The 13,655-nt window shown below is 43.6% G+C and overlaps 1 long non-coding RNA gene across 2 annotated transcripts; it reads left to right on the top strand.

Annotated features, from left to right (window-relative positions):
• The first annotated feature begins 10,177 nt into the window (after positions 1–10,177).
• On the top strand, positions 10,178–13,019 carry LOC9269660 (uncharacterized). Of its 2 annotated transcripts, none has more exons than XR_001541905.3 (3): positions 10,178–10,506; positions 10,637–10,724; positions 10,827–11,240. It is a non-coding gene; the product is annotated as an uncharacterized lncRNA (long non-coding RNA). The 2 variants fall into 2 exon arrangements; XR_010738199.1 differs by lacking the exon at positions 10,178–10,506 and adding an exon at positions 12,582–13,019 and having other exon boundaries at positions 10,588–10,724; positions 10,827–12,486.
• Positions 13,020–13,655: the final 636 nt, after the last annotated feature.

Raw genomic sequence — 13,655 nt, 5'->3', positions numbered from 1 at the left:
CGTCACCCACCACTGCCACAGCCGCCGACTCCTCCCTACCAATGCCGAAACCCTAGCCCCGCGCCGCCCTCAACTGCCGTCGTCGCACATCCCCCCACCGTCGCTGCTCTCCCAATCCGTCGCCCGCGCTGCCCTCCCGCCGTCGTCGCATTCCGCCACCCCCCGCCATCGCCGCCCCACTAATCCATCCTCCGCCCTCCCCACATCGCCGCGCCAGCGCCCACATCATCACCGTCGACCGTTCGACATCACGGCTCTCCTCTCTCTCGCACTCACCCTGTTACCCGACGCCGCCGACTCCTCCCTCCTCTCTCATCGCGCCTTCCCCTACTCGTACCACTGCCGAAACCCTAGACCCGCACCGCCCTCGACCGCCACCCCTCCACCGTCATCGCATCCCGCCTCCTCCCCGAGTCCGGCGACAACTATTCCCAAGGTTGGTGTACTCCCCATCCTCTTGGTCCTAGGTCTCTAAATCTGCATATTCACATGTTAGTCTCATCCGTATGGTAGTTTTTTTTTTTTTTTGGTTTCATTGCCGTCATTGGATGAAATACTTCACATCTTGTTGACATTTATAGTCAATCTTTCACTGTAAAATTGTGGGTAAGAAATGGTGTGCCTCTGATAATTCTTTGGTGTCAATTTTTCTATGTGATTGCTTATATCTACCAAACTGACTTAACCTTTTATTTCAAAAGATTTAATCTGTAGGACAAAAGTTCAGGGTGTCCAAGCAAAGCTGACAGGACACCATGCATAATCGAGATCAAATTATTATTTGCATGTGTGACAAAATACTTGCTCTTTAATTTTCTTTCCACCCACTATAGCATACATCAGTGATATAATTGAAATCAAATTTTTATGTGCATGTGTGTGGATATTATGGGTACCCCATACCCATACGGCATGGTTATCCGACTAGTCATAGGGGATAACTTATATCTATGGAATATGTAATAGATCATGACTCGGGTATTACGTTTCCTTATATATTACAGAACAGGGTTTGATAATATTGTAAAGTAGATTTAGGAAACCGATACCGTATTGGTTAAGGTTTCTATCTTGTAATCCTGCCCCCCACCCTATATAAGGTGGGCAGGAGGCCCTCTAGGGGGCATGACACAACCTGATCGTCAGATCTATACTACACCCGGCGGATTCAAATCCCCAAACAGGAGTAGGGTATTACCTCTCATTGAGAGGGCCTGAACCTGTCTAAATCCTTTGTCTCTGCATCCATCCACTTTAGGTCTCGTACGCTACCCCCTTTTATTATTGCCGAATTCATGTTTCGACAGTTGGCGCGCCAGGTAGGGGTTGCGTCGAGTTTCCTATCAACGAGCGCGATGGAATTAACTTCATGAGTCGCCGACTTCGTTTTCGCTTCGGGAGTTTTCACTTCCTTTCCGTCGACCACTTCTTCAAGCTCCTCTTCTCTGACTTGATCCAAATCAGTCAGGGGGAAACTCAATCGAGGGATTACAACAATCTACCGCGGCAAGTTTCAGATTCAATCTCCTATGGCTGCCGTCAGCACCGCCTTCATCTTCGGACCGGTTCTTTTCTTCTGGAGTTCGGCTTGCATCGCCGCCGCCGGAATTTCCGACGGGACGTCAGTCGTCAACTTGATCGTTTGACATGCTGAGTCCATCATCTGATGATGTCAAATCTCCTGGCGATATTCAATTACTAATCTAAATTGGAGTCGACATGGAATCTGAGCCAATCAATAGGAGCAATTTTCACGCAGGGAAGTGCAGCACTCATGCATGTATTGCATGTCTGTCACAAGCTACCGATATGATCTCCTGTCCACCCATTAACACATATATACGGAGGACACTGAGAAAAAAGCTAAGTGCCTTTATTTTTCCTCTTTATGTGATATTTTCCATTGAGCAATTTTTTTATATCCACTCATGCTAACTACTCGTCCAGCGCCGGACGCCTAGTTTTATCATTATTTATCATATTGATTTTTAATCTCAGATTAATCTCTTGTTATTTTTTGTTGTTGTTCGCATATAATTACGCGGCACTATTGAGGCGATTAATGCTGGTCATGGAGTCGAGGCGTCTCAGCTTTCCGGTCGATCGGCCGCGAGTCCACTTTGCCGGCTTGTCTTCGCCACCGCCATTGCTGATAACAACAACGACTTCACCGCCGGCCTGCCTCCGTCGCCGCCGATTGGTGCTTCCGCCTACACGGCTGGCCTATTATGCCGCCACTGTTGGGCGTCTATGACTTCACCGCCGGCCCGCCTCCGTCGCCGCCGAGTGGTGCCTCCGCCTACACGGCTGGCCTATTATGCCGCCGCTGTTAGGCGTCTACGACTTCACCGCCGGCCTGCCTCCGTTGCCGCCGAGTGGTGCCTCCGCCTACACGGCTGGCCTATTATGCCGCCGCTGTTGGGCGTCTACGACTTCACCGCCGGCCTGCCTCCGTTGCCGCCGAGTGGTGCCTCCGCCTACACGGCTGGCCTATTATGCCGCTGCTGTTGGGCATCTACGACTTCACCGCCGGCCTGCCTCCGTCGCCGCCGAGTGGTGCCTCCGCCTACACGGCTGGCCTATTATGCCGCCGCTGTTGGGCATCTACAACTTCACCGCCGGCCTACCTCCGTCGCCGCCGATTGGTGCTTCCGCCTACACGGCTGGCCTATTATGCCGCCGCTGTTGGGCGTCTACGACTTCACCGCCGGCCCGCCTCCGTCGCCGCCGAGTGGTGCCTCCGCCTACACGGCTGGCCTATTATGCCGCCGCTGTTAGGCGTCTACGACTTCACCGCCGGCCTGCCTCCGTTGCCGCCGAGTGGTGCCTCCGCCTACACGGCTGGCCTATTATGCCGCCGCTGTTGGGCGTCTACGACTTCACCGCCGGCTTGCCTCCGTTGCCGCCGAGTGGTGCCTCCGCCTACACGGCTGGCCTATTATGCCGCCGCTTTTGGGCGTCTACGACTTCACCGCCGGCCTGCCTCCGTCGCCGCCGATTGGTGCTTCCGCTTACACGGCTGGCCTATTATGCCGCCGCTGTTGGGCGTCTACGACCTCACCGCCGGCCTGCCTCCGTCGCCGCCGAGTGGTGTCCTCGCCGATACGGTTGGTTGGTCATACCACCGTTCATGGGCGTCCACGTCTTCGCCGACCGGCTGGCCTTCGCCGCCGCCGACTGGTGTTTTTGCCTATACGGTTGGCGGACTTCGCCGCTGTTAATGGGCTTCATCATCTACACCACTGGCTTGGTTCCACTGGCGCCGACTGGTGTTTTTGTCACCATTGATGGACTGCTTCGTTCCCACATCGGCTACTTTTGCTGTCACCGAGGGAATATTACAAAGCTAAGTCATCATTTATTTTATTCTTTATATGATATTTTGTCTTTTCCTTCGCCTCACTACATCAACTGGTTCGCCGTTGACTAGTGAGTCGGGGGCTATAGATGTTATATCGTATTTTTTAAACAATTTTCATAATATTTATCTTGATTGCTTGCGACATAATCTGAGTACAAAAGTACCTATCGAGTTATGGAGTTCTATCTTCCTATGCTTTCCGTTTGGTTTGCCAATGGATGGTTGCCTTTGGGCCGATTCCTAGCACCCGGGGGCTCGTTGGATGGACCGAGTAACGCAAGGTGCTAAGTATTATTCGGAATAAATCAAAAGCATAGAGATGAGATAAATTTATTTTCTGCTCTTAATAATTGCAAAAGTACCTAAGTAGTAAATTCTGATCCGTGAAACTTTGTTCCATTAATGACGAACTCATGTCACTCATATGCATGTTTGGGAAATGCCTAGGCCGACTCCCAATGCTTGGGGGCTATGACTAGTCGGACAGAGTGTTTAAACGTACAGAGTCATCTGCTCGGGGAAATCAAAATTGACAAGAGGAGAAATACATATTTATCAATATTTTAAAATACTTGATTTTTTCTCGAGTATTATATTTATATCAGATACTACTCATCCTATATGTTTGTTCTGCAGGATCCAGATCCAGATATGCATCAAAGGGATTCATGGCTTTAAGCTTATCTCTTACGCTCCAGGAATGGATCAGTCAGAACATCACCAACCGGCCGCCTCGTCTGCCGCCGACTGGTGCTTCCGCCTGCACGGCTGACTTATTATGCCGCCGTTGTTGGGCGTCTACGTCTTCACCGACCGGCTTGCCTTCGCCGCTGCCGACTGGTGTTTCCGCCTGCACGGCTGGCCTTTAATGCCGCCGTTGTTGGGCGTCTACGTCTTCACCGACCGGCTTGCCTTCGCCGCCGCCGACTGGTGTTTCCGCCTGCACGGCTGGCCTTTAATGCCGCCGTTGTTGGGCGTCTACGTCTTCACCGACTGGCTTGCCTTCGCTGCCGCCGACTGGTGTTTCCGCCTGCACGGCTGGCCTATTATGCCGCCGTTGTTGGGCGTCTACGTCTTCACCGACCGGCCGCCTCGTCAGCCGCCGACTGGTGTTTCCGCCTGCACGGCTGGCCTATTATGCCGCCGTTGTTGGGCGTCTACGTCTTTATCGACCGGCTTGCCTTCGCTGCCGCCGACTGGTGTTTCCGCCTGCACGGCTGGCCTATTATGCCGCCGTTGTTGGGCGTCTACGTCTTCACCGACCGGCCGCCTCGTCCACCGCCGACTGGTGTTTCCGCCTGCATAGCTGGCCTGTTATGACGCCGACTGATGCTATCTTCTTCACGGTTGGCTACGTCGCCGTCACCGCTAATATGCGTCATCATCTTCAACGCAAGCTGTCTACGTCTGCCGCCGACTGGCGCTTTTATCGTCACAATTGCGCGTCTTCACTACCAGTTTGCTTTTTCACCTCATCACGGCAATGCAACTTTGTCATCATGGATTTCTACTTGGACATCTTCAACACTTATCTTCAATCAAGCAATGACTACTCGATGATAAGAAGCTATAATTCTCGACTCTATGTTCAGTTGTTTCCCAACTAAACAAAGAGTCGGGGGCTACACAAATACATGGCTCAAAATTCGACAAGCTTTATGTCAAAGATGGAGCAATCAATTAATCAGCCAACGAGTCAACTCCAGGAGTCATTATCTTCATCTTTACTTCGGAGCAGACAATCTACTTCAACAACATCAAATATTTCGGTTTAGACGAGTTGGACAACAGCATCAACTCTCCTCCAAGTGAAGCATCTACAACAGTTATAACATTAATTTGATGGATTATTGTCACTGACATCATCACCAGCACCTCTGCTTCATCGACCCTGACATCTCTGCTGTTGCTAATGGATGATTATGTTTTCGCCGACTTATTATTTCACCTTCACGGTTGACCTACTATGCAAATGCTGATGAGCGTCTTTGTCATTATCATTGGTTGCTACACTGCTATTGGCTGGATCACCGACATCGTCATCTTCATCATGTCGGTTGCGTTTGTCGTCGTCAACTACACAACTTTATCGCTGAGCGCCTTCATATTCATTGCTGGCTGACCTGACTGCCGCCGACTGGTTTCTTCGCCTCCATGGCTATGCGACTTCAGTACTTTTGATTGGTATCACTATCTTCACTACCACCAATATTTTTGCCACCTCTGGTGGGCAATATTCTCTCTATATTGGTTGTCTTGTCTCTATGCCAACTGCGTCAGCTACCATCAATGAACAATTGTGACTACGTGCTCAGGGGCTTACTAGCTCAAATACAAGTATTATATCTTCAATTTGGACTTGCTCCGGATACATGCAACATGAATTCATGATCATGGGTCTATTTTATATGCTCAAAGACTGGACTATTTATTATTCCCCGTAAGGGTTATCAACTGAATACTTGCGCCAATCGGGATTCAATTGTTACATCTATTTTGGAGTATCCCATAAGGGATAACCACTCAGATCAGAAGCTATTCATATGAGCTACGCTTGGTCTATATTACCCGGAAGATTTATTACTCGGGAGCATGTTATATGCGTCATCCTTTAAAGGGTGTCGAAGGCATATGTTTTGGCCTAGGCCTAATATGTCTGCAGCCCATATTTTCAGGTGTGGCCTGTCACGTTCTTTTAGGGACTTAGGCACTTTTTGCTTAGGCCAAAGTGCGCGTGATCAAGTGCCCAATACCTTAAAATCCTTTTATACCGCAGTTACTTAACTTTTTAGGAGTTGGTACAATGCATCTTAAAAGGTGTCAAACAGTAAAGCTTTATATAGCTGTCCCGCTGACTTTTTTATATATAAGTCAAGGTGCTGTTTGGGTTTTTAAGCAATTGATTGGATACAATATCATTGCTTTTCGCCACGTAAGTGTGCATTTTTATTGACCAATATTATGGCTTAGGCTGATTATATATTGTGGTCATTTTCTAGGCGGTTGGTAAATCCTTTATGAGTTTATTTACTCGGATTTTACACCACATATGCCATATATTTCTAGGTGTGGTGAAACCATGTGTCTTCTAGGGACTTAAGCACATCTGTTAAAGCAGTGTGCGCATGGCGTATGCCCAATACTTTGGAAATTTCTTTATTCACAATATACAAGCTTCTTTATAGCTATTTTGCTATATCACTCATCATATTTTACAAAGCAGTTGGTATATCACTCGGATCATGTTATTTGGAGGATTCACACCGCATATGCTATATATTGATATCAAGTCACTTGGTTGATTACGATTATCAAAACCACTCGGTTGGTTGGATTATTTATTCCTTGACTATATGCTTGGTTTGTTCAATTAACCACATTGTCGGGGGCTACACCTATTAGGTGCATCTAGTCGGTGCACCTGACTTTATTTTCCAGCCCTCCACAGTCTTCAGATTTGATAAAAGTACTCGGGAGACCATGACAAAGATGATTGAAGCACTCGGCTTTGGAGTAATCTGGTTCGAGAGAAGATTATCTTTTCGACTGCGAAGGTCTCAGGGGCTACTGTGGATATTATGGGTACCCCATACCCATACGGCATGGTTATCCGACTAGTCATAGGGGATAACTTATATCTATGGAATATGTAATAGATCATGACTCGGGTATTACGTTTCCTTATATATTACGGAACAGCCTAAAGTCCTGGTTTGATAATATTGTAAAGTAGATTTAGGAAACCGATACCGTATTGGTTAAGGTTTCTATCTTGTAATCCTGCCCCCCACCCTATATAAGGTGGGCAGGAGGCCCTCTAGGGGGCATGACACAACCTGATCGTCAGATCTATACTACACCCGGCGGATTCAAATCCCCAAACAGGAGTAGGGTATTACCTCTCATTGAGAGGGCCTGAACCTGTCTAAATCCTTTGTCTCTGCATCCATCCACTTTAGGTCTCGTACGCTACCCCCTTTTATTATTGCCGAATTCATGTTTCGACAATGTGTGACAAAAAGAAGTTATTATCTGCACGCGTTTCTCAATTTTAGATAGCAGGCCTAATCTTTTATCGAGCTAGGAGAAGCCTTGAGTGCCCTGGTTAGGAACAACCTGGAGCTATGGTTGATGAATCATGAATAAAGAGTTTTCGGTTCTGTTGTAGCTGCCAGAATGGAAAATGCCTGACCATAGCTCTGAAGATGAGTACATCTTTTGCAAGTCTTGATCTGTGCACCTCTTCAACTGATGACCAGCATGAAAAAAATATGATTATGATTAGGCTTTTTGCAAGTCTTGGATTTGTGCACTTTTTAATTAGGGATGGATGGCAATATGCCAATATGATTGCCGTAGCTTGAGGCTTTGAGGTTGATGAAGGGTACAGTGCTTCTTCCTGACTTTTTTTTTTTTTTCAAAATAGCTTTCTCAGTGCCTTTTTGTTTGCTTATGAATTTATAGCATCTGTGTAGAGTTAATGATTTTATATGTCATAAACCAGTTCTTTCATGACCGAAATAAAAATCTAACTCTGAAGCTACAATTTTATCATCGTTTTTTGTGAACCTAAAGAGACAATTACCTACAGATTTGTATCAGGAAAAACAATCTCAGTATCCTTAAAATTAGCTAGGTATTCAGTATGAAATTTATATGTGAACAGGATCATATGTTCAGATTAATTTCGTTTAAGTATACATACTGATATTAATTTGATGATCTACTAATAAGTTCGAATGCCTTAGAAGAAAATAATTATGCCTTTTATTTATTCTTCTGACACAGTCCAAGTCTGTTTGGAGAAGGAAACATGCTAGGAAACAAAGTGTGGTCATGGTCCGCCGCAAGAAAAGAGGTGCATTTCGTACTATATATACTTCTTTTCTCTATTGGATCATTTAGTGTGAAAATCCAACATTTTTTTTGGCTCTAAGTGAACAGATGTTTTTTTGAAGGGCTCGGGTCATGAAAATTGAACTGTGATTATCCAATGGTTATTGTTATTACTGTTGCAACCGGACGCCATTTGATGTTATGCTTGGACGGATGAACACATTCAGATTTATTATTACTTGGAGACAAGATGTCAAATATATGTTCTGGTCATCCATGGGAACTGTTTGGGAGGGTTGTGTTTGCACACGCTTTTGCTTGTACATAAAGATTTATGTTCTAGAAACCAGTGGAAATCATTTTTGGTCTGCAATTGGCTGTCGTAAACTGAATCATTTTTGGCAATGGGAATGCGATCAATTTGCACACATTTAATTATAGGTATTTGTTGTGTACCATGCATTAGTTTGTACTTGTGCATTAATCTTGAAGTTCACTGGTCTACGAGGGAAACTTCGTTGGAGGGCGGCAGCTGTCATGGTTCATGGATGCATACGAGGTGACCCTCCTAATCCAGTGGATTGGCCACCATTATTGGTTAATATTTTTTTTGGTTCCTGATTTCCTTGCAGCACTACGCCATCTGGCGGCTGACAAGCCAGCAAGTACGAGCATGTTGATTAGTTGTGCATCTTTATTCCATGCCACCATCATATTTCTGTGCATTCTAGGCAGCATTGACCAGTAGCACTCTGCCAGGAAAGTGGCTAATAATGTATCTCGTTGCTACTTATCCAGATCTACATATAATCTCTTTGGTAGTAATCTTTGACTAATCCATGCTTCATCCTCGGTTTGTTGAATTGCATTTTAGGAAAAGCAACAATGGGAATCTGGAGCACAAGTCAGCAATGGCGATCTACAGAAGATAAATCAAACCTGCGATCTGAATGAAGCTCATAGTTTTTCCTAACTCCTTAGTACTACTACTTAGCTGATTCTGATTAGATATATATCTGTTGATGGTTTCGAATTAATTTCTACACAATATGATATTTTGAACTTTTCCTTCAAAATATTTGAAATATGACATTCATCAAATTAAAGCTCAATTGGACTAGATCTGTGAAAATTAGTTTGACTAACATTTCTTATGAAATTTCAGACTTCGGTGCGTCTTATAGTCACAATGTAGTAAGACTTGTTCATTCTGGATTGTAAACTCTGGAAAATGGTTGGGGTGGTCACCTGCTGTTAATGCATTCTATAATTAAAAAATTAATTATCTTCAATTTACTTTTTATGAGTCTTAAATCTATATCTCTTTCCATGCTGGCTTGCCAAAACATATAATGCCTTTTGTTTGTTTCATTTGGGCTACTATAAGGAGTGCATATTGTTAGCACCAGGTGTTACTTGGAGCTGTTCATGTTACTAACATCCAAAATCTGTAATTATTTTCCGTGTAATTATTTTCCGTGCTATATTAAGTTTTCTATTCCAAGAAATTCACTCATTGATGACTTAACATCATTTGACCCATAGTGATTTTAAATTTATGTATAATTTTTTTCCCGTTGCAACGCACGGACACCCAACTACCCAACTAGTAATTAATATTTTGAAAAGATTGTTTATATAGCATAAGGAAAAGCGTGTCTAGTTTTGTACTGTAGTAGACACTTTTCAAATTATTACCTCTACTTTTTAATATATGACGCCGTTGATTTTTTTACATTATGTTTGACTATTCGCCTTATTAAAAAATTTAGGTAAATTTCTTTTGTTGTGGTTTGATTAATTTATCACTAAAAGAACTTTATGCTTTATTTATCTCTACTACTTTAAAATTCTGTAGTGGTGACTGTGACTCCAACGTGACAGACACGTTTTACTCTATCCGTACGATCACGAAATCCAATGGCCACATTGATCACCTCGCGATTATACCCCTCTGCACGCGCTCCCACCCCCACCTCCACTCCCGCATCCGCCCGCTGCCCGCACTACCCCGCAACGGACGGGCCGCCGCCGCCTGTGCGATCTGCCGCACGCCATCACCCGCACTCCACCCCGACGGTGGCATGTCTGTCGGCTGCTCATCCGTCGCCCTCCCGCCGTCGAACCCCTCCGCTGGCCGTCGCACGACTCTGGGGCGACGGTGGGAGGAGGCGAGCTCGGCGGCAGGCAGACGTCCCCCTCAGCATTTCCGCTCCGCTGCCTTTGCAGCGATCTTTCTCACGCTCAGCAACCCCACCAATCCTGCCGCTTTTACGGTGCCGACGGTGACCTCCTGTGCCCATATCCTGGTACATCTGGTCCACCGATACCCTACTTTTTCCCCTGTTTTTCTTGAATGTGTGATGCCAAATTTTGAGAACGCTATGTCAATATTGTGGATTCATCAATCCCATCCATCTTGCATCGCGACGACCACAGGTATCTGCAAACAATGAATTTCTTCTGATTCGAGTTTCAGAGTTTACAAGCTGGCTGACAGGAAACTGTCCCAGGTGCATAGTGTCCGGTGAGAATTGTTCTATTGATGTATATATTTTCTATTTTCAACTTCTGCAAACCCACATGCTTTCACCTTACGAATTCTTCTTTTGCTTTTTTCTGTGCTCAGATTGATGCTTTAAGGATTGTAACTCCAATTATTCAGATTTTGTGAACCCACGTGCTATTATCTCTAGGTGAGAATCTTAACTCTTGAGTGCTATAGAATATAGGGTTAATTGGATACATGCCATTCGTGGTGGGTGCAGTGGTGCTGGGGATCGATGTGATCCAATTGTTGCAATCTCGGACTGAAATCAGGTTACTAATTAATCTCCAGTACGCTGACCAAACAAATTTGTGTTTTTGTATTGCTTGTGTTATTGAGTCTGTACAGGTCAAATAATGCTTTGTTATGCTTTGATTGCACCAAAGCGATGTCCCTGAGTTGTTTGTGAAATGTGTTTCATTTTTTGCTGTGATCTGGTGTGGAATATGGAAAAGGGAAAGAAACTGCTAATCTGAAGTGATAGAGCAAGCAAAAGGTGTGTCTATATACTTTGCTTTCAAGATGTTTTTGTGGGTAGTTTTTATTATACATGACTTAAATTTGCTGACAGGACAGAACAGCCAATATGAAGTCATTTTCCTTAACTTTCTGTAAATAAGCCACTCCATATGCCTTTTCTTTGGTTAAAATCATCTTACATGCTTGCCATCCAATTGAAATGCTTGACGAAGCATGCTTTTAGTTACTGGTTTTCTCAGTTTACAAAAAATCCATGGAGTACTGTTATGTGCTCGTTTCAATGCAATGCAATCTAAAATCTCTATTGCAAGGAAGGGATAACACCCTTACGGGCTTTTGAGAAGACATGAAAGTTCTCTTCTTGCTGTGTTAATTTTGTCCTGCACATTTCCTGCCTATTTTTATCCACATGTATTCCTCCACCTAGCATCCCTTACATAAACCTGGAAACCTAGAGTTTTCCACTATTTTATTTATAGAAATTAAGAGTTATGCAAGCGTCTCTTGATTAATCCCCATCTTTCCAACCATTCAAATCTTAAGCACATCTCTTTTTCAGAAACGGAAAGATCCCTAAACTGACAGTGAGTGTTATAATTCATTTTTTTTTAATTTTGTCCAAAACTTCGAAGATAGTTGCTCTGAACAAAATTTAATGTCTCGTTAGTTAAACTCTGGCGGCTTATAAGCTGAGTGAAGTAAACTAGCATTGTCATAGGATTAGACTTTTATAGTTATACCCTTGCAATCTAAAATTTAAGGAGGGAAAGCAACGAGAAAACCTCTAAATTAATTCCAAAATTCAAATTTAGCTATGGCTTAGAAGCTGAAGGCCTGCCAATGGAATAGTCTTTAGCACCTAGCACTCTACCAGAGCAAATAGTGTGATCTATAAACAGGTGTTATGGACTTTCTTAGCCGCTATTCTGGACTAAGCCTTAGGATGAGAGAAATCCGAATCATTTAGAAATCTTGTTTACTTTTGAAAGTTACGTCTGCAACCGAAATTATTTATATTTTCATGCATTGTTTATCTCTGCACTAATGATGTCCCATTGCAGTTCACCTACATTGCAACAGGAAAATATTTTCATTATGTCAGAGCAAAATAGTGTACTTTTTTTGACCACCAAGAAATTAGTTTTTGATATATACATGTGGCAATAGAGAAAACGATGTTGAACTGACCAAAGTCTCCATCAACTAATAGCTGAGATGCAATGTACTTGTTGGTTTACTCTTGTTTGCTCATAATATTGAGGTTTGTTAGTCATACTATTCTTTTATCGCTGCTGTTATTTCAAAAAACTGGATGACAGGCTGACAAGGTGCCTTTGGAATTATTGGTTACCGCAGAGTATCAGCTGAGAGTCTCAGACAGGAGTATGTTTCGCTGGTGATGAGATGACAAGACTGAATATCAAGTTGCTGATCAAGTCTCTCCGGGGGAATTGTTTCAAAAGGAGTTAAAGAGTTTGTCTTCAATGAAAAAAAAAAGTAAAAACCCATATTGATGGGACTAACCGATCAGGTCCTTCGTAAAGAGGAGAGCAAAAGCGACATTTGGCAAGATTCCAGAGTAGAGTACAATTAGCATCCTGTTGTTTTAGGTAACATTTCTGCTTTCTTAATTATTCAGAGCGAAAAATAATACAAGGGGAACAAAAACTCTCCATGAATTCTTGTTGTTAGGCCAATCTTTGTTTGCCAGAAGTGATATTTCTATTTTTCATGGTCGACCAAGTGTAATAAACTGAAACTACATACATGAAAGCTTGACTCCCTTTGTGAGCCTGTCAGCCTGTTTTGACTGTAAACTCTATAGCAAGAGCAGAGTTCTCTGTAGAGGGGTTTCTTCTGTCCGCTCTAATGAAGAAGGAAGTTGAATGCTTGTTTAAATGAAGTTCGAACTCTGAGCTTTCATTTCTTTAAGATTTTAACTTGTCAGATTCTCTGAAAATTGGTCTATCGCCTTGGCCTCCTATAAACATAGCGAATGCAATTTTACTGTCTATAAATTAATATAAATATGTTTCAATGCATTTGAGAACCATTGTTGTGAATTCTTATTTTCTAATAAATACTTCACCATTTTAACAATACTTTGATATGGATTGTTTTTTAAAGCATGTTTGTGCGTAGACTATGGTTGGTGGCTTTATCAGTCATGTAATAATCTAGCTCTTAGTGTATTATTGAAATGATTCCCGCTGCAACGCACGGGCAGCTAACTAGTATTTTTAATATTTACGTAAAATTTTTGAATAAGACGAATGGTCAAAATATGATGTCAACAGCGTCATATATTAAAAAACAGAGGGATAAATTATGTGATGATCACCGAAGCTTTTGCGTGCACGTTTATACTACCTATATTTCTATACTTGAAAGACATTTCCTCATGTCTTTATCTACTTCTTAACTAATTAA

This window comes from Oryza sativa, chromosome 12 (genome assembly GCF_034140825.1).
Source record: "Oryza sativa Japonica Group chromosome 12, ASM3414082v1".
NCBI lineage: Eukaryota > Viridiplantae > Streptophyta > Magnoliopsida > Poales > Poaceae > Oryza > Oryza sativa.
Note: the sequence above shows the minus strand (reverse complement) of the source record. Positions and strands in the feature narration are given on the sequence as shown.